General features: G+C 38.1%; 1 long non-coding RNA gene across 1 annotated transcript in view; it reads left to right on the forward strand.

The window, feature by feature from the left end:
- The window catches only part of LOC142874359 (uncharacterized), a 169558-nt gene that overhangs the window by 27177 nt on the left and 116364 nt on the right, over window positions 1-26017 (forward strand). The window lies entirely within an intron of this gene.

The raw sequence follows: 26017 nt of genomic DNA on the forward strand, positions 1-26017 counted from the left end.
ATATCAGTTCCAAGCAAGCAGGTTAGTTCTAGCTGGGATCTTAGTGGTAGAGCCACAAGCTTCAGGGCAAGATTCTGTCTTGAGTGCCACCAGAACTCCACTTACCCCTTGAGTAGATCTGACACTAAAAAGACATGTGGAATTGTGGCCTGAGTCTATGTTGAAGTGGAAAGTAGTTTATTTTATTAACAGCAGGCTCTGGATTTATGTCTTTGTTTTGGATAGAGCTCTGGGTAGAAGCTTTAAGGATCTAGGTGTCTGCTGAAACTGAGGCTTTTGCTCTGCAAAATAAGGGTAGAATTTTTTTGAGGAGAGAAGCACTCATTAACAGGAGGGCCAGAGAGAATGAAAAGGAGGGGAAGGAGGGGGGAAAGAGAAGAGTTGGCAAGATAGAATAAATTAAGAGGCCCAGATCTATAAAACTTTGTCTATCAACAGATATTTTAGGAATGATAGTACCCAAAGCATGAGTTGTACATGTTGTGCACGGACCAGAGTGCACATCTAAGGAGGGCCAATCACATTGCAGGTATGCATATTTGCACTTGAATATTTATTATGATACTTATCCACCAGATGTCAGCAAAGTGTCTCATTCTAACAAGATAAGTATATTAAAGACAATTTTCCAACAGATGAAAGTATCTTGAGAAAGGGTGCTTTAAAAAAATTTGCACAAAGGAATAGTAGATGCTAGCACAGCTCTGGTTTTTGGCCTTCTTCCACTTAATGTTTAAAATATCTTCCTCCTATACTCCTCAAAAAAAGAAAGGAAGGAAAAAAGCAAGGAAAGAAAGAAGGAAGAAGAAAAGAAAACATTCACAAGTTTTCTGTTCTTTTTGAGACATCATATCCCAAATCTGCCATGAAGCAATGGAACCAAATTGAGCACAACTTTTATTGTACAAAAATGTGTTTGATCTGTTTTAAGAGCTTTTTCTGTAGTTTACTCATAACACAACCTAATGCTTCACTTTGAGTATTTATATTATGTATTCTGTAGTAATCTATGTTCATATCTGCTTTTCCTAGAAGCCTATAAATGGCCTTTAAATCAATAATTTATGTTTCTATTTAAATTATGCTTACATATAATTGAAAGTTAAATATTGCTATTAGGCGTATAATGAAAAACAGCAGTCAGCTACCCTACCCCACCCTATTCTCCCAGGTCCACTCCTGAGTTGTACTACTTTCAGCTCTTTTACTTGTTTCTTCTGATATATATTTCCATATATATATATATTTCTAAATAATTTGCTTCAATGTCTGTTTCTTGATTTGTCAGTTTCAGATTGTTCATTGGCTTCCTATTATAAGTGATTGAGTATATTAGTCAGGGTAAGTAATGCTAGCTGCTATAATGAACAACCTGCCCATAATGGTAGCTTAACACGATAAAGATTTCTTTTTTTCTCAGTGTAGATTGTGAGGAGGTAGGAAGTTGTTCTTTACCCACATTCAGGGACTCAGGCTCCTTTCATCTTTTGATGCCACAATCTTCAACACATGGCCTCCAGTTTTCCTCTGGAGCAGGAAGAGAGAACAGATTAAATGTGGGAGATGTTATAGGCCAGGCCAAGGAGTGGCATGTTATCACTTCTGTCCTCATTCCATTGTTCAGAACTCCAAAATGCCAACATACCTGCTGAGGAGCTATACATGTAATTTAGCTGTGTGTTCAACAAGGAAGGAGACAGGGTTTGGTGAGCACATACCATTTCTGTGCCATACTGAGTTCATGCTCTTTCCCATGTCCTTCCCCTGTCTTCTCCTAATAATCACAACCCAGTTTTAGGTTAAATCAATATTCAGTGTTTACATCTAAGTGATTATTGAAATGTTCACTGCTGAGCCAAGTAGTATACTGGGATTATGTTCTCTTTCATGTACATCTAATTTTATTTTTTTTAAAAAAATTATTTGCTTTGGCATACCTATTTAAAATTCTTCCCAGACACTCAACTGTTGCTGTAAAGTGCCTCTCAATACCACCTCCACACCACACAGTGCATCAGATAATCTGTCAGTTATGTCTGCCTCCTCCCTAGGAGCCTCCCTGCCATCTTAGATATGGACCATCTCCCTGCTATTTAGATACGGATCTCCACACAGTGCCCAGCTGTTGCCCTGACACCTCCCTTCATGGTTATATCCCAGGGATTTCCCGTTGTTCCCCAGTCATTTCCTGAGGAAGGAAAGATACATGGGAGGTAAATATTTTGAGTCCCTGTATCTTTAAATTTTCTTATTTTACTCTTATACTTGATAAATATTAGCTTGTTTAAAATCTAGGTTAAAGATGGTTTTCCCTCAGGATTTTTTAGGCATTGTTCCATTGTCTAGTTTGTGGATTTCCTGTTAAGAAGTCTGAGACATGTGACACTCACCACACCCGCCCCCACCTTTCAAAGCCGTTACATCCTCTTACCCTTGAGAATCTGAAATTATTTTAAGATTATTTCCCTCAGTGTAGATCTTTTCAAAATTCATTTTGCTGATCATTTGGCAAGTCATATCCATTTGGAAGGTTTTCCAAGGAAGAATCCTCCAATCCCCTTTGGGGTGGGGGTGTAAGCAGGTGGGGAATGAGCTGCTCACCCCTGCCCCTGCCCCTGTCCTCCCTGTGTCCTCTAGCTTGTGGTTGCTCCCATTCTTTTTTATTTTATTTTAATAATTCATTTATTTTGTACTTTGTTTCCCCAGAATATTACAGGAATACATACAAACATTGCTCCCAGTCTTTTTATTTCTTCTGCAGCATGGAAGTGCTGGGGGAGGTGCTGTCACTGCATGTTGGGGTGAGAGAGGTGATCTAGTGATCAAACTACTCCCTAAACAGTAGATGCCTTCTGAGATTCTTGAGGCATGATGCTCTGAGCCTTTCTGGGGGCGGATGAGGTGAATTGGCTCATTGCTTTCCGCTATAATATTCTGCAGGGGCTTCCATTGCACAGCTCTTCCTTCTTCATTCTTTGGTTTACTTTCCACTCAAATATGTGTTGACGTCTCTATTCTGTGATTATCTACTTTTCCATTTCCTGTCCCCTCCATTCTTTCCTCTCTTTGTATCTCAATTATATGTAGAAGAAAGGAGGAAAGAATATTGTATGCTAGAAGATAGAGAGATGCTATGGAGAAGATATAGCAAACCAGCAGTGAGCACTAGGAGTGCTGGGAGGTGTGGTTATAAAGTGGTGATCTGAGGGAGCCACTTTATGACTGCAACTCTGAGCAATGCCCAAAGGAGAGAGGCAAACCTTGAGAGTGCTGGGAGGAAGGGCAGTTCAGACAGAAGGAATAGCCAGTGCAAAGGCCCTGAAGTAAGGCCTGCCCCTCAAGGCACAGTGAGGAGGCTGGTGGGGGTGGACAGGAGTGAATGTGAGGAGAGGAGTGGGAGGTGAGGCCAGCCAGGAAGGCTAGGTGGGAAAGGGCCTTGCAGGCTGTTGTAAAGACTTTGAAGAGGGGAGGAATGGGGGGGCTTTTGACAGGTTCCTGAGCAGAGAGTAACAAGGGGGACTTAGGCTTTAGCATAATCCACTGGCTGCTCAGTGGAGCAGAAGTGGGAGCAGGAAGAATAGTTAGGAAGCTGTGGCAATAATCCAGGCAAGAGATGGCATGACCCAACTGAGAATGGGGTGGAGTGGTGAGAAGTGGCGATTCTGTTTTAAAAATAGAGCCACTGGGGTTTCCTGAACACCTGGCTGTGAAGAAAGGGAGAATTTGAAGATGACATCAAAGTTTTTGACCTCAGCATCTGGAGGGATGGAGTTGTCATAACTGAGGTGGGAATGCTGGCAACAAATCTGTTTGGCAGGGGAGGATATTAACATGTGGGTGGCATTTGAAGCTGTGGAACTGGATGAGAAGCCCAAAGGGTAGATGTAGACAGAGGAGAGAAGAAGTGCAGGGCTGAGACCTGAGGGTAGGGGGAGAAACCTGCAAAGAAGCCAGGAAAGGAGTAGCATGGGGGGTGGGAGTGGGGCGCTCTGAGCCTGGTACTGAGAAGCCAAGAGAGGGGAGTGGATGGACTGGAGAAAGCGGTAGCTATCTCTTGTCCAGTAGTGGAAGGAGAGGGTGGGTGGGCTGCTGGGTTTAGCGCAGGGATGGCTTCAGTGACTATGCTAAGATTGGGGGCTGGAAAACTTGATTGGAGCTGGTGTAAAAGAGAAGGGAAGGAAGAAGAATTGGAATAAAATAGGGTATAACATGGTTTTGCAAGAGCTTTTGCGTAGAAAAATGGGGCAGTAGCTGAAGGAGGAAGAAGAGAAACAGCTGTGTGTGTACACTGACCCAACCTGTGGGATGAGCCAGCACTGGGAGAAGAATTGTCAGGTGGTTCCTGGAGTAGCTCCCCATATGGGGAGCTGTGCAGCTGGAAGGCGACCTTAGGTAGGAAGCTCAGCTCATTTTCAGTGGAAGGAAGGAAAGAAGGAAGGAAGGAAGGAAAGAAAGAAGGGAGGGAGGGAGGGAGGGAGGGAGGGAGGGAGGGGCATATGGGTACAGATGTTGGGTAGAGGAAGTGTAGATGTGGTGATGGGAGTTTGGGGAAGCTTTGTTTTTTCTGATTGCTTCAGGGTTTTCATGGTAAAGTCATTTTGCTGAGAGAGAGGATGAGGGTGAGCTAAAAAGGGTGCATTAAACATTCTTTATTCTTTTTGAAAAAAATTTATAGTAATTTTAGAGGGATTTGGGGAGGAAACACAAGTCACTCTGTCAGATTGAATGGAAAGTCCTGTTACAAGCTACTAAACATTCCAGTCCTATTCTCCGTAGCATCTGCCAGGGCCTGAACAAATAGACGCTCAATAAGTATTTGCTCAGCTCAAGTGAATTTTGTTTGTGGTCACAGCCAGCTTTTCTGATACTGTTTTGTTGTTTCTTCCTTACCACCTTCACTAAGTTGAGAAAATTAAAGTTCAGCATGTTAGAGACAGCTTCTCTTTCTTTCTTGCTAGAAATTTTTCTCTCTGAATTGGTCACATTTTCAGGCCGTGTGCTCTGTTGATCCACATCTTTGCAGAATACTGGGGCATCTGAAACCAGTAGAAAGCCAGCGGTTTCAGAATGGGGCTAGTGTAGTTGTCTCCGGAGTGTGTCTGCAGGATCACGCCTGCATTTCAGAACCAGGCCTCTGTGTTTTGTGTTTCCTACAGTATATACAAGAGTGATGTGCTTTAGGCATTAAATGCTACGTGTGCTCATTGTGTGATCTTGTTGAAGTGGACTAACGTGTCACTCACATTACTGCCTTTGACTTCAGACTGAAAGCATTTATTAATACAAGATAGCAAATTCAGAGAGTGTAGAAACAAGAAGAACCTATACTTATTGAGGCTTATTTAATTCTGATGATTTCTCTTCCAGGGTTATTATCCCCATGTCACAGATAAGTCAGGTCCCTTGCCTTGTTAGGAGGGAGAGGCAGGATTTAAACTGAGTCACACTGGCTCCAGAGCTCAAGCTCTCAAACCTCTGTGCTAACTTTTAGAACCTTTATTTTTGCATCTTTCAAATGGGAATATGAATGTATACCTTGTAGGGTTGTGCTGAGGATTAAATGGGAATGTATATAAAGCACCTGGTATATCACAGGAACTCTGTAAGAGTTTTGTTAGTATGTAAAGTTGTTTTTCTTTCTTCTTTTTCTTTTTAACAAGAAATGCAAAGATGTTAATATTACTCAAGCCATTTGGTAAGAAATACATGAAAAAAGCCTGCTGATTTGCATAGTGATTGTCCTTATAGTTCTTTTCATTGTATAGTTTCAAGAACTGGTTTTTGGAGCATAAATTGAAATTTCAATTTATCTTGAGTGTTTTATTATTTAAATAAAAGCTCACAATTCAGTTTTTTTAAAGGAAAGAAAAATGAATGATATTTATTTATTTATTTATTTTTTTCCCTATGAATGATATTTAGAATAAAGTACTACCTCATTTCTTTTCTAGTTTTCATGCAGGTATTTATTTTCTATAAATTCCTTATTTTTGCATTAATAATCTGAATTATTGACCAGACCACACCCATTTCAGCTGAAAAATGAAAGATTGCAACATAAGGAAAACGTTTTAAATGGGGATTACTAGATTTCTTCTCACTGGGCTATTTTATTATTAATAGTAAAGCAGGTGAGAGGAACAAGTTGTCACAGGAGACCATGGGATGTGGGTCAGAAGACTGAGTACTTATTCCAGTTCTGCCTCTTGCCAGCTGTGAAGTCTTGGGCAGGTCACCCAGCTTCTCCAGTGATCAAGATCCTTATTCACAATTAGAGATAAAGCTTCCCTATGTATAATCCCTGGAACAATAGTTCCATGAATAGATGGCAAAGAAAAGGGTTTCATTGTTAAATATAGTTGGGAAATTCTAAGTAAGACAAATTCTAGGTTAGACAAAGTATCTTTACTGCAGGAATTCTCAGAGCATTTGATTTGTTAAAGACAAATGAAAGATTGACAGTATCCAAGAAGCAGATGTAATATTTCTTAAACTTCATTACAGAACTGCTTTCTCAAAAAGTATCTCTCACACTTTTAGAAACACTAGAATAATTAATATATGTGAAATGTGAAACTTTTTACAAACATTAGTAAATGATAATCATTAGTTATTTATCCATTCATATAAGATTTATTTTTTTTTTCATTTGAAATAGGATCACTTCTTTATTTTATTTTATTTTTTTATTTTGGCATATTATGGGGGTACAAATGTTTAGGTTACATATATTGCCCTTGCCCCCTGCCCCCTTCAGGTCAGAGCTTCAAGCATGTCCATCTCCCAGGTGGTTCGCATTGCACTTATTATGTATGTATATATCCATCCCCCTCCTCCCCCTTCCATCTGCCTGACACCCAATAAATGTTATTCCTGTATGTGAAACCAGTTTGATGGTGAGTACATGTGGTGGTTATTTTTCCATTCTTGGGATACTTCACTTAGTAAAATGGGTTCCAGCTCTATCCAGGAAAATACAAGAGATACTATATCACCATTGTTTCTTATAGCTGAATAGTACACCAGGGTATACATATATCACATTTTATTAATCCGCTCATGTATTGATGGGCACTTGGGTTGTTTCCATAGCTTTGCAATTGTGAATTGTGCTGCTATAAACATTCGAGTGCAGATGTCTTTTTTATAGAATGTCTTTTGTTCTTTTGGGTAGATGCCCAGTAATGGGATTGCTGGATCAAATAGTAGATCTACTTGTATCTCTTTAAGGCAGGCGTCCTCAAACTACGACCTGCGGGCCACATAAGGCCCGCCTAGCATATTTATCCGGCCCTCTAGATGTTTTTGCCGCCACTGCCTGTCCTGCTTAGCAGCTGACTCGTCCTGGGCCCATAGTGTGCACTCTCCAACGGTCTGAGGGACAGTGAACTGGCCCCCTGTTTAAAAGGTTTGAGGACCCCTGCTTTAAGGGATCCTCCATATTGCTTTCCACAGAGGTTGCACTAGTTTGCAGTCCCACCAGCAGTGTATGAGTGTTCCGAATGGTCAATAAGAATTGCACCAATAACTTAACAATAGTGGGACCTTTCCCAACAATGAAGCTCTGGGGGAAAATCTTTTAACCAAGTAAACTATCTCTTAACTAGAAGACTTTTCACCAGAATTTCATGGAAAAGGTCCCACTATTGTAAGTCATTGGTGAATTCTTAGTGACCATTCATCTTTGCTCATAATCACTTCTCAGTTCAAATGTCCTCGCTATAGAATATAGGACTCACATATTAGCATAACTCACCTTATATATTTTCTTATTACAAAATTGCTTTCTTTTGTATCAAATCCTAGATATTTACAGTGAGAAAAATGTATGATTATAGAAGACATGAGCAGATACAAGAAAATGCCACCCAAAATGTGTCAGAGTAGGTATTAGAAAGATAACCTATTCTGTTTTTTTCTTAAGAAATAGGGAGCTTATTATACAAAGGAATAATTCACTATGTATCAAAATGGCACCTGGTTTAATTATCCCATAGTATTAGAGTAGGGATAATACTAGTCTGTCTTGCTGTCTTCTGAGATTGTCAGGAAAATCTTAAGGTGACAGGTACTGATGAACTTCTGGCCAGGACTATTTTTCATCACTGCTTTCTACCACTTCTCCCTTTTTACTATGGATTTCTGAGTTAAAATATGAATAAAATAACAACTATAAACATTAACTTGCTGAATCAAACCCAGTACCCAATTCATAAGATGATCCATTTTGGATACAAAATGCTATTTTAAAACTTTGATCCTTTAAAAAATTATATTTTGTGTATATTCCTATATATTAATATGGTAGTATAATAATGTATAAAAATAAATATTTGTTGTGCAATCAAAACACAGTCATGCATTGCTAAAACAGGGATATTTTCTGAGAAGTGTGTCTGTCATTAGGTGACACATGTTTGTGTGAACATCGTGCCAGATGGTATAGCCTATTACATACCTAGGCTATAAACCTGCACAACCTGTCACTGTACTGAATAGGCAGTTGCAGCACAATGGTAAATATTTGTATATCTAAACATAGAAAAGGTACAGTAAAAATATGGTATTATAATCTTGTGGGACCATTGTTATGTGGTCATCAATGACGGAAATGTTATGTGGTGCATGACTGTACTTTGAAAACTCTTTGGTCTAACTTTTGTAACTTTGCTCATTTCTCTGAAATTTTATAACTTGAGAAATTTTAATAGAAGAGTGCTGGATATAAGAGGTTCAATTAATTGAATCACATTCTGAATGTGGATTATTTTAAATCCATGTCATCCTTAGGTCTATAGGTTTCTATACTTTCCTAGTAAACGACCCCAGATTATTACAATGCTTGGTATTATTTTTTTTTCTGCCTTTTCCCTCACTCTTCCATTACCTGTTGTGTATCTTGAACTGCTTTCCTCTGCCTTTTGCCCTCAGTACTTATAATTTATTTGGGAGCACAGAAACTAGATGAGCAGGGTTAATAGGGTGACATTTAAATGGACTTGATAGGCTTTAAGTAACTGGCCATCCTTCAGTTGTGGGCAGCAAGGCAGTGCCTCAGACACCTAACAGAGTCTCTGACCTTCTTTGTCTCCTTTTAGTATTAGAATTTTGTTTGGTGTGGATGTTTGATCTCTGAATAAGGAACTGCAGTCATTTAAAAAAATAATGACTAATTTTCTAAAAATTACAGAAGTCAAACGCACTCATTTTAGGGAATTTGGAAAATAACAAAGGTACAAAAAAGATAATTAAAAAAATTACAATTTCATAGTTAGGAATAACCACTATAAACCTGTGAGTTAATTCCTTTTTGTCTTTGCATATGTATTTCATATATTTATTTTACACATTTTTACAAAATTTGGTTTATGTTGCATTTAGAGTTTATAATATAGTTTTTCATTTAACAGTATTAATAACATCTCCTTTGTCATTACTTTTTCTTCAAAATCCACACCCATTTCAGTGACTATGTTCATTCCATGAATGTGTAATAATTTATCTAACTCTCCCTATGTTGATAAGTGTTAGTTTACAAAAAGTGATAGTTTACAAAACACTATGATGAAAATATTGTAAATAATTATTTGTCCACATTGTTAGAATTTTTTGGAATGAATTCTCAGAAATAAAAGTACTGGGGACAAGATCTGAGAGGCAGTGAGCGTTTTTATAGCTAACTTGTGCACATTGTTAATTATTTATGTAAACAAATTCTGTGAAGTGGAATTGCTATTCAAGTAATACGCATGTAAAGTTTTTGGCAGCGGTGAAAAGAAAGGACAGACAGAGTGGGGCCAGACAACGTGGCTTTATTGAGTGTTCCCGGGCGAGGTTCATGGGTCCTGAGAGAGGGGCCAGAGAAGTTGTGTGGGTTTGAAGGGAGTTAGGGCTTTTATACTATCTAAGGTGGGCTGGGACTTTTGGCAGGAAGAGCTGGGAATTTTCCACTGTGGCTTTTGTTTGTTCTTGAGGAATGGGAGGGGCTAGCAGTATCTGCAGATTCCAGGAGGAGGGGCTGGCGGGATCTGCAGACTCTAGGAACCAAAACTTTTTTATCTGAGTGAACATCCGGGGGTGCTTGTTCTCAGCGGAGCCTTTCGGTTGTTTTTGGCGGGTGTGGTCACGTGAACCTTTTCTTTCTGATTTAGGAAGGGGAGGGGGGCCCTGCCACCAGCCTTACAATGCATGTTTTGCTTTATATACATGTATTTTTTACTTTTTTTCTCATTTAAAAATACTTGTTTTAGAGCACTTTGAGATTAATAGCAAAATTGAGAGGATGGTTACAGAGAGTTCCCATATACCCCCACCCCCTACACGTGCACAGCTTCTCCCCTCTTTAAGCATCCCCCACGGGAGTGGTTCATTTGTTACAACTGATGAATCTACATTAACTTATCATCAACACTGAAAGTCCACAGTTTGCATTAGGGTTCACTGTGTGTTTTTAAAATGGGAGTAGATCTTTCCACCTTTTTCTTCTGAGTGTAAAAGAAATCATATACTTGCTGTAGAAAATATTCAAACACAGAAACATAAAAAGAAGAAAGTAAAAATCACATGTTTTTTTTCATAATTACTGTTGATATTTTATTTTATTTTTTGAGACAGAATCTCACTGTTGCCTAGGCTAGAGTGCCGTGGCATCAGCCTAGCTCATAGCAATATCAAACTCCTGGGCTCAAGCAAACCTACTACCTCAGCCTTCCGAGTAACTAGGACTACAGGCATGTGCCACCATGCCCGGCTAATTTTATATATGTATGTTTTTAGTGGGCCAATTAATTTCTTTCTATTTATAGTAGAGACGGTCTCGCTCTTGCTCAGGCTGGTTTCGAACTCCTGACCTTGAGCGATCCTCCCACCTCAGCCTCCCAGAGTGCTAGGATTACAGGCATGAGCCACTGCGCCTGGCCTACTGTTGATATTTTAGATTCTGTGCCTCTATATACAAATATGTGCACAAAGGTGAGAGGGCATGCACATGGTTACAAAAACGGGGCCCATACTATACAAACTGTATTATATACTGATATTTTAAAAATGTTTTACGAAATCATGACACAGAGAAATGTGCATAAAACATAAATGTGTAGCTGGATAAATTTCTACAAAATAAACACACAGATTAAGAAATAGAGAATTATAGAACCCTTAACAAAGTTGCATGTTACCCTTACCTGGGGGGCTGTTCCAATTTTAGTCTATGTACCACTGAAAGAAACACTTAAGGTTTAGCAAGGGTATCTTTCCATATTAACAAAGAAATTATATTTCATTGAATATAGTAAGATGTCCTTACTAAGAAACTATGTAACAAAAAAAAGAAAAATGAACTCACAACATAATTGTCCTTTTAAAGAAAAAGATCACATCACACAAACTAACTGCCCATTGTTTAATTAACTACTTGTTGTTTTTGAGAGTTTAACAGCCTTAAGGAGCCCTAAACAGACAACAGGGGTGTGAACTCCCCAGTTCCTGCTCTAGGCCAGCTCACATTCCAAGGATTCTGATAAACCAGAAAAGAGAAAAAAAAAAGAAAAAAAAAAAAAGAAAAAAACCAATACAACCATTTTACAGCCTTTTTCTGTTATCAACAGACAATAATACTTTTATTCCCCTTTGCCCCATAAAAAGCTCAAACTGCTTGTCCTCTGGGGCACTACTTCTCCTTTCTTTCCTTCATGCGGTGCAGTCCCCTCTCCTTGAAAAGGAAATAAACTTTTTCTTTAAAACTATTCTAATGTTTGTGTCAAGAATTATTTCTCAGTCTGTTCCATGAGTCCCTACCCTAACAGAATATAAGACATTATTGATTGTGTCTCATTAAAAAAGGAAAAAACCAAACTGTCCATGAAACAATAGCATGCTGCCTTGTTGATAGTTTTGTGTGAGGCATGAAACATCATAATCAGCAGCTCGATGCTTTGAAGTTTCCTTCATCTCTTCTGAGGTTTGTGAGTTTCTCCACCCTCCAGTTGCATTGCGTGGTATGTGCAGGCAATATTTTTGCGTTTTCTTGTCATGTGAATACCTCGTGCGGCATTTTCTTATCTTCTACCACTTCCAGGTTACCTTCTTTCTTGGATCCCATTAAACAGTTTGTTGTTTCTTCTCAAGAAGATCCGGAGTTGTGCTCGTTTTTCTAATGATTATTTGTTTCAGTGATGTAAGTTTGTGCTCTACTATTTTGTTTCCATATCTTTCTGCAAACATTATATGATTTTGTTTTTGTGCTGGTAATAGTGAAATCTTTTGAAAGACATTTTCTGTAACAAACTCAGTGTGTGTAGTACCAATATAGCGCACAATTCAATTTTAAATGACAACTGTATAAAAACTTTGATGGAGTTCTTGGATACTCAAGCAGTTAGGAAGACAACAGAGCCCATGTGAAAGATTTTATTGGGATTTGGGTTTTGTCTGATCTGGTCACAGATAGTATAAGCAATCTGTACACAATTATTATGCAAGTATTAACAGTTTTTTAAAAAAGTAGTTTCAATCCTTTTCTAAAAAATTACCCAGTCACTTCAGTTAAAATTTGGAGGCAAATTGTTCTTTAAGAAAAAGATATCAACTATCAGTATAATAACATATTGGAAAGCTATTAGGTCTAAAATTTTACTGATTCATAATTTAATATCATACTTACACTAAAAATTCAACCTTTTACAGCATATTAGTGAAGTTGTAGGGTAAACTGGACTACTGCTACCAAAGATGTCACAGAAGCACTGAAATCTGACTGGGAGAGCCAAGGCCAGGGAGCAGTTTTCTGTAGACATCTACCCTACCAAAGAACAACATGGGTATAGAAGGTAAGCAGTTAACAATGTTTGAGACATGCTAAGTGTGTGATTATGACTAAACTGCATTGACTTAACGCTTCATATTATAGGACATTCCCTCAGCCTGTGGCATGTTAAATTGGCACGCAATACATCAAAGCTTTCCTTAATTCAATATTCCTCTAGTTTCCCATTGTGCAGAAATAGAAACAGCAGTCCTGGATCTTACCTTTTAAGAAAAGGCATTTATGTTTATCTAAACAAAACAAAACAAAATGGGATGAATTAGGTTTCCTTCCTTCTTAATTATTTCTAGAGCTTGTAAAAATACTTCTTTTACAAAACAGCTGACCAATACAGGAGATACAGAACTCTAGAGTAGACTTTGCTATGGTGTATGATACTCAGCATCAAACTCTGCTTCTTTCTTTCCTGCTTCCTCATAGGCTGCATGATCCTCTTCTCTGCTTTCTGAAGATAAATCAGTTTCTTCATTACCCATGGGCCTCTTTTTTTGCTCCTCTTTTACTTCTGTTTGTTTGCATTGTGAAAATTTATGTTTGTTTTTTTGACTTTGTTTCAATTTATTTGCACAGGAACGTGGCTTGGTGGACCATTTTGCAGATCTCTCAGGAGTTTCTTTATGAACCCCTAAGCTGAGTCCACCTTGCTCTTGGGCATGGCGGTGGTGGGGAGGGCTGTTGCCCAGCAAAGGCTTTTGCAGAGCTGGGCAGCGTGCTGCTGCTGAGCTGTTGGGATTGGCAGCATTATTTTTCATGGCAACACAATAGCTCATCGCATGATTGTGCCCTATGTTATTTTACCATTCCTGTGTAGATGATGGACGTTTAAGCCTTTTCTAGTTTTTCACTATTCATAAAAGTCAAGACAAAAGTTCTTTTGTTCACGTAATTATACTTTTTGTATAACCATTTCCTTAGGATACATTTCTGGAAGGACTGTTAAGTCAGATGTTGTGCATGTTTTATAGATTTTGTGTATACTGCCAAATTGCTTTTAAAAAGTTATACAGGTTTACACCTACTGATGATGTATGAGAACGTGCAATTTCCAACTCCTTGAGAATACTTAAAAAAAATCTTTTCCTAGTGATAAGAAACAATTATATCTTATTTTAAGAATGCTTGCATTCTCTAGTTATTATACTGTCATATTTTTATTGGCCATTTGTGACCTGCATGTTCTTTTTTTCTTTAATAACAGTTAATTATTATTTTATTAATTAAAAACACCTCCTCCAATATATCAGCCTTTTTTTTTTCTGTTTTGTATGTTGTAAATATATTTTAGCTTGTCATTTACCTTTCTACTTTCTTACTTGATAATACTTGATAATATTTTGGTTGAAGAGGATAGTTGTTGGAAGCTGAGATTTGTTGCAGGGCTGAAATTTTGCACCAAGTTTGGCATGAAGTAAAAAAGCAGGATCTATATATGGGCACAACCATATTTATACCTAATATTTGTGCCTCATTTTCTTTTTCTTAGTACATAGACTAGAAATTCCAGAACTAGTTTGAATCATAGAGACTAAAGCAGGTTGTTTTTTCTTGTTCATAATTTAGTTAATGTGGATATATTTTATCACGTTAAGAATCTGTTTTTCCAGTATTGATTCATAAAGAAGTTTTTATAAAAAAGAGAAAGAATCGGAATATTATCAAATATTTTTTCACTACTGATTGAGATCATATATTTTTATGATGTAACCCATTTTATAAATCACATACATCTTTCTTAATATTTAATCATGCTTGTATTCCTGGACTAAAGTCAACTTGGTAATGATGTATTTTTATTATGTACTTTAGATTTGAATTGCTTATATTTTATTTATGATTTTCACATAAATGAGATTGGTCTGTTTCTTTTTTTATCCTTTATCAGATTTTGGATTATTAACTGATTATCTTTTATTTCATCTTTTCTATCTTGTTTCATAGAGTGTGTTTTCAACATCTAAAAAGTTCCTCTTAATTATATTATAATACTTTTAAAAGTATGTTCTCTATAAAGTTGAACATAGACATAGTCTAAAACTTAGCAATTCTACTATTAGGTAGAAACTCTATTTCAATTCTTAGCCTATTGCAATTCAGGTTGTTATAGCCCGATAATGATTCATATGTGTATTAGGAGAAATATACAAGAATGTTCATGGCTTATAATAGCAAAATATTGGAAACGACTTTACTGTTATTAGTCATAAAGTGAATAAATATATTGTATATGCAGTATTGTATATCATCACAAATTAGTCTCAGAAACAAAATATTGTGTAAAAAACACAAAAAGGAGAATATGTAAAGTATGACTCAGTTTATATAAGAGCATAAAGCAGACAAAGCTAAATACTGTATTGTTTGGGGATATATTCATATGTATGTATAAGGAAATTACAAAGAAAAGAAAAGGAATGCTTCATATGAAATCTTAGACAGCAGAAATGAGGGGCAGGGGAGTGATGGTGGAGGGGCAGGTTGGGGGCTTCAAAATTATCAGTAACTTTTCTTTCCTAAGTTAGGTCATGGATAAACTGGTATTTATTTTACTGTTATTAATTTTGAACAGTCCATTTCCATCATGTATACTCTTTTGCATGTTTTACTGTATCAGTTTCCTGGGCTAACAGGAAATTGTCAAATAACAAATTGTCACAAACCGGGTGGATTAACACAACAAAAACTTACTCCCACAATTCTGGAGGCTACAAAGTGTTGGCAGGACCATGCTCCTTCCAAAGGCTCTAGGGAAGCATCCTTCGTTGCTGCTTCTGAGCCTCTAGTGGCTCCGAGCAATCCTTGCCTTGTGGCTGCATTACTCCAGTGTAGGCCACCATCTTCACGTGGCCTCTCCCCTGTGTCTGCCTCTGCGTATCTCTTTGTATAAGGACACCAGTCATTGGGTTTAGGGCCCATTCTAATCTGGTATGATCTCATCTTAATTTAACTAATTACGTCTGCATTTCCAAATAAGGTCACATTCTGAGGCTCCTGGTACACATAAATTAATGGGGGACACTATTTAAACCACTATAGTATGTAATTCATTTTTTTAAGTAAATTTTTTAAAGAAGAGAATAGTAGCCAGGTGTGGTTGGCTCACACCTGTAATCTAGCACTTTGAGAGGCCAAGGTGGGAGGATTATTTGAGGCAAGAAGCTCGGGACCAGCCTGAATAAGAGGGAGGCCCTGTCTCTACAAAAAAATAGAAAAATTAGCTGATTGTGGTGGTGTCTACCTGTAGTCCCAGCTACTCGGGAGGCTGAGGCAGGAGGATCACTTGAGCCTAGGAGTTTGAGGTTGCAGTGAGCTATGATAGGGCCATTGCACTCTAGCCCAGATAACAGAATGAGACCCTGTCTCCAAATGAAAACAACAAAAACAAGTTTTTCCTCTGCAGCCTGAGTGTACTATAATATTTCCTTTTTCTCTGTCCCTGCATCGTTTTCTGGGCTCCAGGTCATTTTTTTCTGTTCATTTGACATGGAAGCAGTGGAAGGCAGGCTTACCTTGGCACATATGTGCATTGGTGTGGTCCCTCACTGCCCACCTGAATATTGTCAGCATCCTCCTCTCAGATCTTCAGGGCAGGGAATGAGTACCTGTGCACTGAGCTTGGATGATAGGATGGCCCTATGTGAACTGTACCAGAATATTTTCTCACTGCAAGGATGGCTGAATAATTAAATACAGTTGTAGCTCTTGGCCATTTGAAACAATCTGTCATTCTTCCTGTGTCAGCAGCAGTAAATAAAAAATTACATTCTTTGCAGGACAGTTCTCTAATGGCCATTTGTGACTCTGTCCTCCAAATCTCACATCAAGGAAGTGAGAATTTACACTCTAGCTCAGGCGTCCTCAAACTACGGCCCACGGGCCACATGCAGCCTGCGGAGGACATTTATCCGGCCCGCCGGGTGTTTTTGCCCCCACGGCCTGTCCTGCTTAGCAGCCGACTCGTCCTGGGCCCACAGTGCGCATGTGTGGAATGTGTGCCGTACTCTCCAACGGCCCTCCAACGCTCTGAGGGACAGTGAACTGGCTCCCTGTTTAAAATGTTTGAGGACCCCTGCAGTCTAGCTAGTTAGAATCTCAGAGTGGTGCAGAATGTGAACTGATTATTGCAGCTTGGGGAAGGGAAGTCAGGGCCCAAGATGGAATTAGATAGTCTGGCATTTTTGCTTATTGCCTATTAAAATTTTTTAAAATATTCAAAGAAAAGTTATGTAAATATTTGTCTTGATCATTTGAAATTTTCTTGGCTTCAATTTTCAGAAGGCTTCATGATTAAAGTTGGAACAGAATGGCAATTCTAAACTGCTAAAAATGGGTTTTCTATAGTTCTAAGGATGTAAAAGTGTCCTTTGCATTTTTTGTCTTTATTTATTTTGCATATATATATATATATATATATATTCAAACAAATGCTTTTATAGCCATTGGATTTAAAAATTTAAAAATCTATAATGTGTAGCTGTAGTTTCTTCATTTTCATTGCAATATATTAATTGCATTATATGTGCTGTGGTTTGAATGTGTCCCCCAAAGTTCATGTATTAGAACTTGATCCCCAGTGCAACAATGTTGGGAGGTGGGACTTAATAAGAGGTCATTAGATTATGACATCTGTGCCCTCTTGAGTGGATTAATATCAGCATCAAGGGAGTGGGTTAGTGTGGAGTTATATTAATAAAAGTGAGTTCGGCCCCGTCTTGATCTCTTGTGCTCTCTTGCCCTTTCACTTTATTGTCATAAAACAGTGACACAGTAAGAAGGCTCTTACCAAATGTGGGCACCCTGGCCTTGGACTTCCCAGCCTCCAGAGCTGTAGAACATATATTTTTTTATTTATAAATTACCCAGTCTGTGGTATTTTGTTATAGCAATACAAAATGGATTAAGACAATATGAATATATCCCAATTTATCCACTCTATGCTTTAAATTTTTTTATTATGGTAAAATATATATAACCTAAAATTTTCCATTTGAACCATTTTTAAGTGGACAGTTCTGTGGCCTTAAGTACATTTACATTGTCTTGCAACCACTGCCCCACTGCCTCATCCATCTCCAGAACATTTCATCATCCCAAACTGAAACTACATTGTGTTTATTCATTCATCTGTTGATGGACACTTGAGTTGCTTCCAACTTTTGGCTATTTTGAATAATTCTGCTGTGAACATTGGTGTATAAATATCCATTTGAACCTCTGCTTTCCATTCTTTGGAATATAATCCCAGAAATGGAATTGCTAGACCATATAGTAATTCTATATTTAACTTTTTGAGGACTCACTCTACTGTTTTTCACAGTGGCTATACCATTTTACATTCCCACCTGTCCATTCTACTCCTGATGGACATCTAGATTGTTTCTGATTTGGGGTGTTATGAAGAGTACCAAAGCCATTCTTATATATGTTTGTTGGTACACTTATATATACCTTACAGTCAGATATATGCCAGGAATGAAATTGCTGGACCAGAGTGTATGCATGTGTTCCACATTAACAGAGAATGCCAAAGAATTTTCCTATGTACCAATCTCTGACACTACTGCCAGGATTGTGAGAGTCTCAGTTCTACATTTTTGCCAACTTACTTTTGTCAGTTGTTAAAATTTTAGCCACTCTGATGAGTATGTGATGTGTCTCATTGTGACTAATGTTGACTATCTTTCATTTGCTTATTGATCATTTGTATATTCTTTTTAATGAAGTGACTGGTTTAAATTTTTTGCGTTTTCAAAAGAAGTAAATTTTTTTATTGATTTGAAAGAATTCTTTATATAATCTGGATATAAGTTCTTTTGTCAGCTATATGCTTTACAGATATCTTTTCCCACTGTGTGGCTTGCCTTTTCGTAGGCCCTATAACTTAAAAAAAATAATTGTTTCTAGTTTATGATTTTGTTCACTATTTAGATTTTTCATTTATATTTCGAATTGATTCTTATTAATCTGGAGAAAAGGTATAAGTTTTTGTATATTATTTTGTATTTGACCTCATTACCAAATTAATTCTATGTTGTATTAAGTCTTTTCTAGGAACACAGTAATGTCATCTATAAGGAAAAAAATATATTTATCTTCTTTTTCAGTATTTATTCTGCTTATTTTGCCCCAGTATATTAGCTAAAACTTTCTAAGCATCATTGAAAAGTATTAGTAATTGTAGAAATTTCTATCTTGGTTCTGATTTTAATGGAAATAACTTTAGTAATTGTTTAGTATAATATTTGCTGTGGTCTTTTTCATGTTTAGACAGTGTCCTATTTTACATTATCAGTAGTTATTGTCTCAGAATGATGCAGAAAGTCAAGTGCTAATTACAGTTTAGGAAGGGTCTAGTGTTGAACTAGAGCTAAATATTTGATGCTTCTGATTCTACTAAAACAAACTTCCTTTAAGAAAGTGGTTCTTGATTTTTTAAAAAATTTTGAGATTCTTTTCATAACAATCCAGTCTCTCTTTTTCTCATATATTTGCAAAATAATGTTTACATTTTTAAGTATGATACACTTTGATTTTTTTCTATTTTCCATTTAAAATATATTGGTTGATATCAACTTCAGCAGTCCCTGACCTTTTTGGCACCAAGGACTGGTTTCATGGAAGACAGTTTTTCTGCAGACTGGGAGTAGTGGGCGGGGGGGATCGTTTCGGGATGATTCAAGTGCATTACATTTATTGTGCACTTTATTTCTATTATTATTACATTGTCACTTGCCGCTCACTGATAGAGTTTTGATATGAATCTGCAAGCAATTGATTTATTATGGTCTCTGTGCAGTCAAACCTCTCTGCTAACAATATAATCTGTATTTGTATCTGTTTCCCAGTGGTAGCATCACCGCGTCAGTTCTGCCTCAGATCATCAAGCATTAGATTCTCATGAGTGTGCAGCATAGAATAAGGAGTGTGCAGCCTAGATTCCTCGCATGTGCAGTTTACAGTAGGATTCATGCTCCTGTGAGAATCGAATGTGCTGCTGATCTGACAGGAGGTGGAACTTATTCAGTGATGTGCGAGATGGGGAGCAGCTGTAAATGCAGATGAAGCTTCGTTGGCTCACCCACTGCTCACCTCATGCTGTATGGCCCGGTTTCTAAGAGGCCATGGACCGGTACCAGTCTGAGGCTTGGGAGTTGGGACTGCAGGTCTACTTAATTGATTTTGTGATTCATTAAAGGGTTGCAATCTATAGTTTGAAACATTCCTTCCTGAGTTAATGGATGTCTCTTTTCTAGCCTTGGGCCTGGGAAAAAGGTCCTAGAGGTAACAGTTCAATAAAATGTAGGGAATAGATGAAGACACATTCATTCTTCAGAATGCTATCCTGCTGCATCATTTAAAAATTAGAAAAGTTGAGAAGTTTTGGAAAATGATTTTCGTGAAATTATTAAGCTTAATCACACTTGATGGCTCAGTTTATTAAGAGAATTGCAGTGTTTTTACTGAAATGATGATTAATTATTTATGAATCATGATTTTTCATATGACCATGTGAAAAATATTTTCTGATAAGAAAAAAATGGTAAATAATAATTATGTTAGTTAATTGTTGCTGTGATAATACTGCATAACAAACAACTCCAAAATCTTAGTGGCTTATAACAACAAACATTAATTTTCCTCATTCATAGATCTGCAGTTTGGTTGGAGTGGTTTGACTTTAGACTAAGAGTTGGGTCCTCTGGGAAGGTTGTTAATGGCCTCTCCTCTGAAATGGCACAGTGTTTTATTCTGTGTTCCACTGGCCACGGCAAGTCACATGTCTGAGCCCAGTGTCAATCAGGTGGGCAAGTAAACTCCTGCTGAAAAGATGGCAAGGGTGAGAGAGGAAGAAAGAATTCGGAGCTAATAATACTGTCTACTATAATAGCCAGCAGTTCCAGAACTCTGTCTCTATTTTATTCCCTTATTTATGTAGTCATAATAGTCACTGCTCAAAATAAGAAATAAATTGGCTTTTTCTTTCATTGTGAAAAAATTTTATCCCTTGATAAAAATAATTTTTTTAAAGAAAAGGGTTACATTTGCATTGTACAATCGTTTTTCAGTATATATAGTTGAAAATTTTACAAAAAGAAACATTATATATACAAGGTACCTAGGGAAATGTGTCCTTTGGATAATTTTGTATATTGCATTCTTGTGGCATCAATGTGTACTGCATTTCTTATAGTAAATATCCAACTGTAGAGAAGATCAGAAAAATTTAATGGTCTTCACGTAGGAAAAAAACACCCCTTTCCTAATCCCTTTATGATGAATTTCTTACTTTGAATATACCATTTCTTTCCCTGTGGAGCCAACACAGTTAATTAATAGAAGCTCTAAAATTTCATTCTCATGCTTTGATTCCTGTTCTGAATGCAGTTGTAGGAAGATTTTTCTGTATAATAAATAAACTGTAAATGGATAAATAAAGCTGCATGGCAAGGGAAATCAGTACAAACTCAATTTGCTTCCTCTTCAATGGTCTGTATCTGGGGTTGGGATACCATAGCCCATGTGTCAAGTGTAGCCCACCACTTAGTTTTATAAATAAAGTTTTATTGGAATGCAGCCATACACATTTATTTATGTATTGTCTATAACTGATTTTGTGCTACAGCAGCAGGGTTGAGTACTTTGACAATGACCATATGGTCCAGAAAGGCTAAAATATTTACTATCTGGTTCTTTACAGAACAGTTTACTATCCCTTGCTCTATATAGTTGTTATTAAACAAAAGAACAATTTCAAAAATGAAATATTCTAAAATGTAAATATTTTTATTTCTTAAAAAATGCATATTTTCTATCCTCACATCCACTGGGGGTCTGATTTTTTTGAGGAAGATCTGGCAACCCTAGTTTATGATATACGAGCATAAGTCTGCATAGGCTAGGTTATACTGCAGTAACAACCAACCCCCAACCCTCAGTGCCTTAACATAGTAGGTTTATTTCTCATTGCTATGGAGTTCCCACAAGGGTGAGCAGGATCACTCTAGGACCGAGACTGTTGGAGCAACCACTATCTGGAAGCATCTAGCCACCTTAGCAGAGGCAAAAGGAGTGTGGCCAATCATGAATGTGTTAAAGCTTCTAGCCAGTGGTGACACATATCACTTTTCTCTGACCAAAGTGACTTACATGGTTGTATCTAATGTCAAGGGGTGGGAAGTTCAATTCTGTCACATCACCAGGAGGAGCGAGCGAGAGAGAGAGAGAGAGAGAGAGAGAGAGAGAGAAATATTTGGTAGATAGCACTAATGTCTGGTAAAGTATAAAATAAACAACTGCCATTTCAGAAAGTGGTTTCATGACAGTAGGAGCATGGCTACCAGCTTTACAGTGTCTGAGGCAGAGGTTTGCAGTGATAGAGAGCTACATAAATCCCTTTGAATCTCCTTTCTCTGCTCTTCTGTTCAGGGGCTTCATCTATGCTTTGGTTTGTGTAAATTCCTCCTGGAGAATGTTGGATTGTTAATTTTCTGTTCCCAGTGTTACTGTAACTTTGCGTCTTTTGGCTTTTATGAGTATCTGTTTGATATGCTGGGTGGAACCATTAGATCCAGAGTCTGCAACTTAACTTGAAAATTCTGCTACTTGTTTTTTTTTGTTTGTTTGTTTTACAAAAACTGAATACTATGCCAAACTAAAAACATTTAAAAGTATATGAGGAAGAAAACCAATAAAATCCATCATCTAGTGGCTAATTTTCAAACTGGTATCACAAATGAAGCTATTTACTTATTTTTTAATCCTAAACCATTGCTCACGAAAAGAAAGAAAGCATCAAAATTGCTAGAAACTGAACACAAGTAAATTTGGTGCTTCAATTATTTGGAACCCCTGCTTTAAAGAAGGCACTTTGGTTTCTCTTCCCTAACCCTCTAAATGGTTGGAAAGGGAGAACAGCCCCAGGGGACATCATGGACACATCCAAGATCACTGTAGAGGGAAAGGGACCCAGGCAGGGTGTCTGTCCAGAAGACTGGATCAATCTTTACGGAGGTTACTTTGACTGTTTTTGACGGAGGGAGCCAGTGAGAGTCCATGGAAAGAGGCTGTGAGAACTGATTAGATGTAGGCAGAACTAAACTGCCTGTATTTTTTTGATGTCTGTGCCCCCTTGTAATTTATTGGGTTTTATGAAACCTGATTTCTAGAAAGTTCCATGTGGCATTTATGTTCAAATTCTCCTTTTCTTGATGATGAAATTGACAGTTGAGGGCTAAAGGCTAACCCATTTCAGATCCAGTACAGTGAGAAGCACTACAGAAAAGCCGAGATTCTAACATGAGGAAATCAGGGGTAAGCTGGACTAGGAGCTACAGGGAGTGGTGAACAGTGCCCGGCACACAGCAGGTATTCCATTAGTATTTTCTGAATAAACAAATCTCAGAGTCCAGAGGCAAGAGTGAAGTTGGGAATGAAGGAGCAAGGAAATCAAAGACTGGTAGGAATGAGATTTTGAGGAGAAAGTAGGTGAATGACAAAGGAGGGATGTCTAGGGTGGAGTTGTCTGCTGCTAGCCTGTGTGTCTTTGGCTCAGAGAGTGTCAGGTTGGTTTCAAAGGCCCGAGGCAAGGCAGATAAAAGAGATTTTTAAAAGTTGACGTGAAATGAAGCAGATTTTATTTTGAGAATTTATACATTTGGAGTAGGCAGCCCTGATGTGAAGTGAAAAAGGATTTTTAATGTCATGCCTTCATTTGTATACCACCTACAGTTCCAAAACACTTTCCCATACATGCAACTAATCCTTGAGGTGGGTATTATCCTATTTTGGCAGTTGGCGAAGATGAGAAAGATTATATGATTTCAGGTTTCATAGAAAGTCGTGGAGCTATGGCTTGAATTCTAAGCTTTTTACATCAAATTCAGTATTATTCCCACAATACTAACTGCCGTGCCTCACTCCAGTGAAGGATGGACCCCTGTTCTGTCTGCTAAAGACCACACAGCTCTACCCGGGTAAGTCTTCCAGTGAAGGCCTCTGAGCTCCTGGAGTGTGCAGAAGTGAGTCCCTCGTTAGCAAGCTCGGTTTCCTCCAGGTGCTCTGTCAGTAAAAGTGAGGCGGCAGTTCAGGACTGCTGTTCTGTGATCTGAGGACTAGCAGCAAGGTTTTTCTGGATTTTCTAAAGAGAATCACTTACGGGAAAGCCGGAGATGTTTAGCAATGGCTGTGAAATATGCCTTCTTTAAATGAATACTTGGGGTGAATGGATATGTTTGGTCTTAGTTTTTCTCACTCTTGGGAAGAGGTGAGGAAAAATGATGGGAGATGAAATCCGAAGTGTACAGGTGACACTGAGAACTGATCTGAAAACTGATCCTGGACAGTGTGGCCTCGGTGGCCGTTTTAATGCACTGTGATCGAGACAGGAGCTGCAGGGTCCATCCTTCCTGGCAGGGGATACATTTTGAAATTTTTGTGGGTGATTGATGTGACCTGCTTTCCCTGGTTCTTTGTTGTTGAACAGTGAGGTGGAAAGGAAGAGGGTTTTTAGCATACCTTCAGGGGCTTATTCATTCTGAAATGTGTGAGTAGTCAGGTACCATTTTCTCCTGGGTAGATGTGACTGTATTAGGGCTCAGTTATCAAGAGGCCTCTTTCCTGTGTCTGTTTTAAAATTTATGGCAGGGGACAAAACAGGAAAACAAATCTGTTTTTGGTATAAAGGCTTTTCTTAATATCTTGCTCCCAAACTCCTCTGCCTGCTTAATGATCTAGAAATGCTTTTTATTATAGGGGCCAAAACTATTAATTTCATGACTGGAGACAAGACTTTAGAGTCTTAGAAAGTTCATTTTATCCAGGAGTATGGGGAAGGGAAAGGCACTGGGCATGGTGGAGGGGGCCAGGTCACCAGAGGACAGTAGCTGGTACCTTTTCCACAATTATATTTGAGTCCTTTGATCACTTTTATTCATTGTTATCGTATGTGTGTAGTGATGAGTATGGGACCAACAATGTCGAGTTGTGGCCACCTGGGCTCTAGCTGAAGTTTCCTCCTAGGAGTGGTGTGTCCTGTTGGAAGAGTAAGGAGAGGATGGCCTTCTTCTAAAATGATGGTCCCTTGGTCAAGAAGCCCCAGAGAATAAGCACCAAAGCCAGGGGAGCCTGCAGGTCTGCTTCTGTAGCCCTCACACACTACACGCAACATGGTGTGGTGACAATTGTACAGGGCCAAGTGATCTTCAAAAAATAATAATTTAAATGTAATTCATCCATATTTTATGGGCCTGTAGAGTGTATGCCATGAAACTCCAGTGGAGTGGATACTGCTTAGGAAAACTGAGAGCATTTATTTCAATTAGGATATGATGCAAAAACTGCACAGGTAGTAGAAAATACAATTACATACCGTATGTTGCCATCAAAGACTCTCTTTCCTAATGTAAAGGTAAAAACTAACTTGGTTTTAGGTTTTGTTTTCACATGTTCCCTTCCCCCACCCACACCTTCCTATTCTCTCCTTATGTGGGTGACCTGAATTATGTCTGGACATTTATAATGACAGCATCTTTTCCTGGTCAACACATATTATTGCTTCAGGTATCCACTAAGCTTTGTGTGTGTTCCAAGACATAGGGCATTTTGTTTGTAGTGAATTGCTGACTCTTGTTCATTGCCTTCTGTTCACTGGAAGGACATATGGAGAATTCACAAAGGAAGGTCACCCTCAGTCTTTCTATGACAATGTGGGGGTCAGAGATCCTAGTTGCAAGCCTCAGAAGCCATCTCTGGCTGATTTAAGCAGACAAGTTTATACAGAAGGATATTGGGTAGGTCACAGAATTATGTTAACTGGCCTGAGACAGTGAGGCTGGCCTGAAAAAAATTAGACAGCAAGTCAAAGAGAAGCAAAATCTCCAAAGAGGTACAACGTGTGTTATTATTGTTGATATTATTATTATTTTGCAAAACCTTTTATCTCTCATTGGTTTATTGAGCGATTTATTTATTTTTGAAACAGAGTCTTACTTTGTTGCCCAGGCTAGGGTGAGTGCCGTGGTGTCAGCCTAGCTCACAGCAGCCTCAAACTCCTGGGCTCAAGTGATCCTCCTGCCTCAGCTTCCCAAATAGCTGGGACTACAGGCGCGAGCCACCATACCTGGCTAATTTTTTGTTTCTGGTTTTTAGTTGACTGGCTAATTTTTTTTCTATTTTTAGTAAAGATGGGTCTCACTCTTG

The sequence above is a fragment of the Microcebus murinus genome, chromosome 12, assembly GCF_040939455.1.
Source record: "Microcebus murinus isolate Inina chromosome 12, M.murinus_Inina_mat1.0, whole genome shotgun sequence".
Lineage (NCBI taxonomy): Eukaryota > Metazoa > Chordata > Mammalia > Primates > Cheirogaleidae > Microcebus > Microcebus murinus.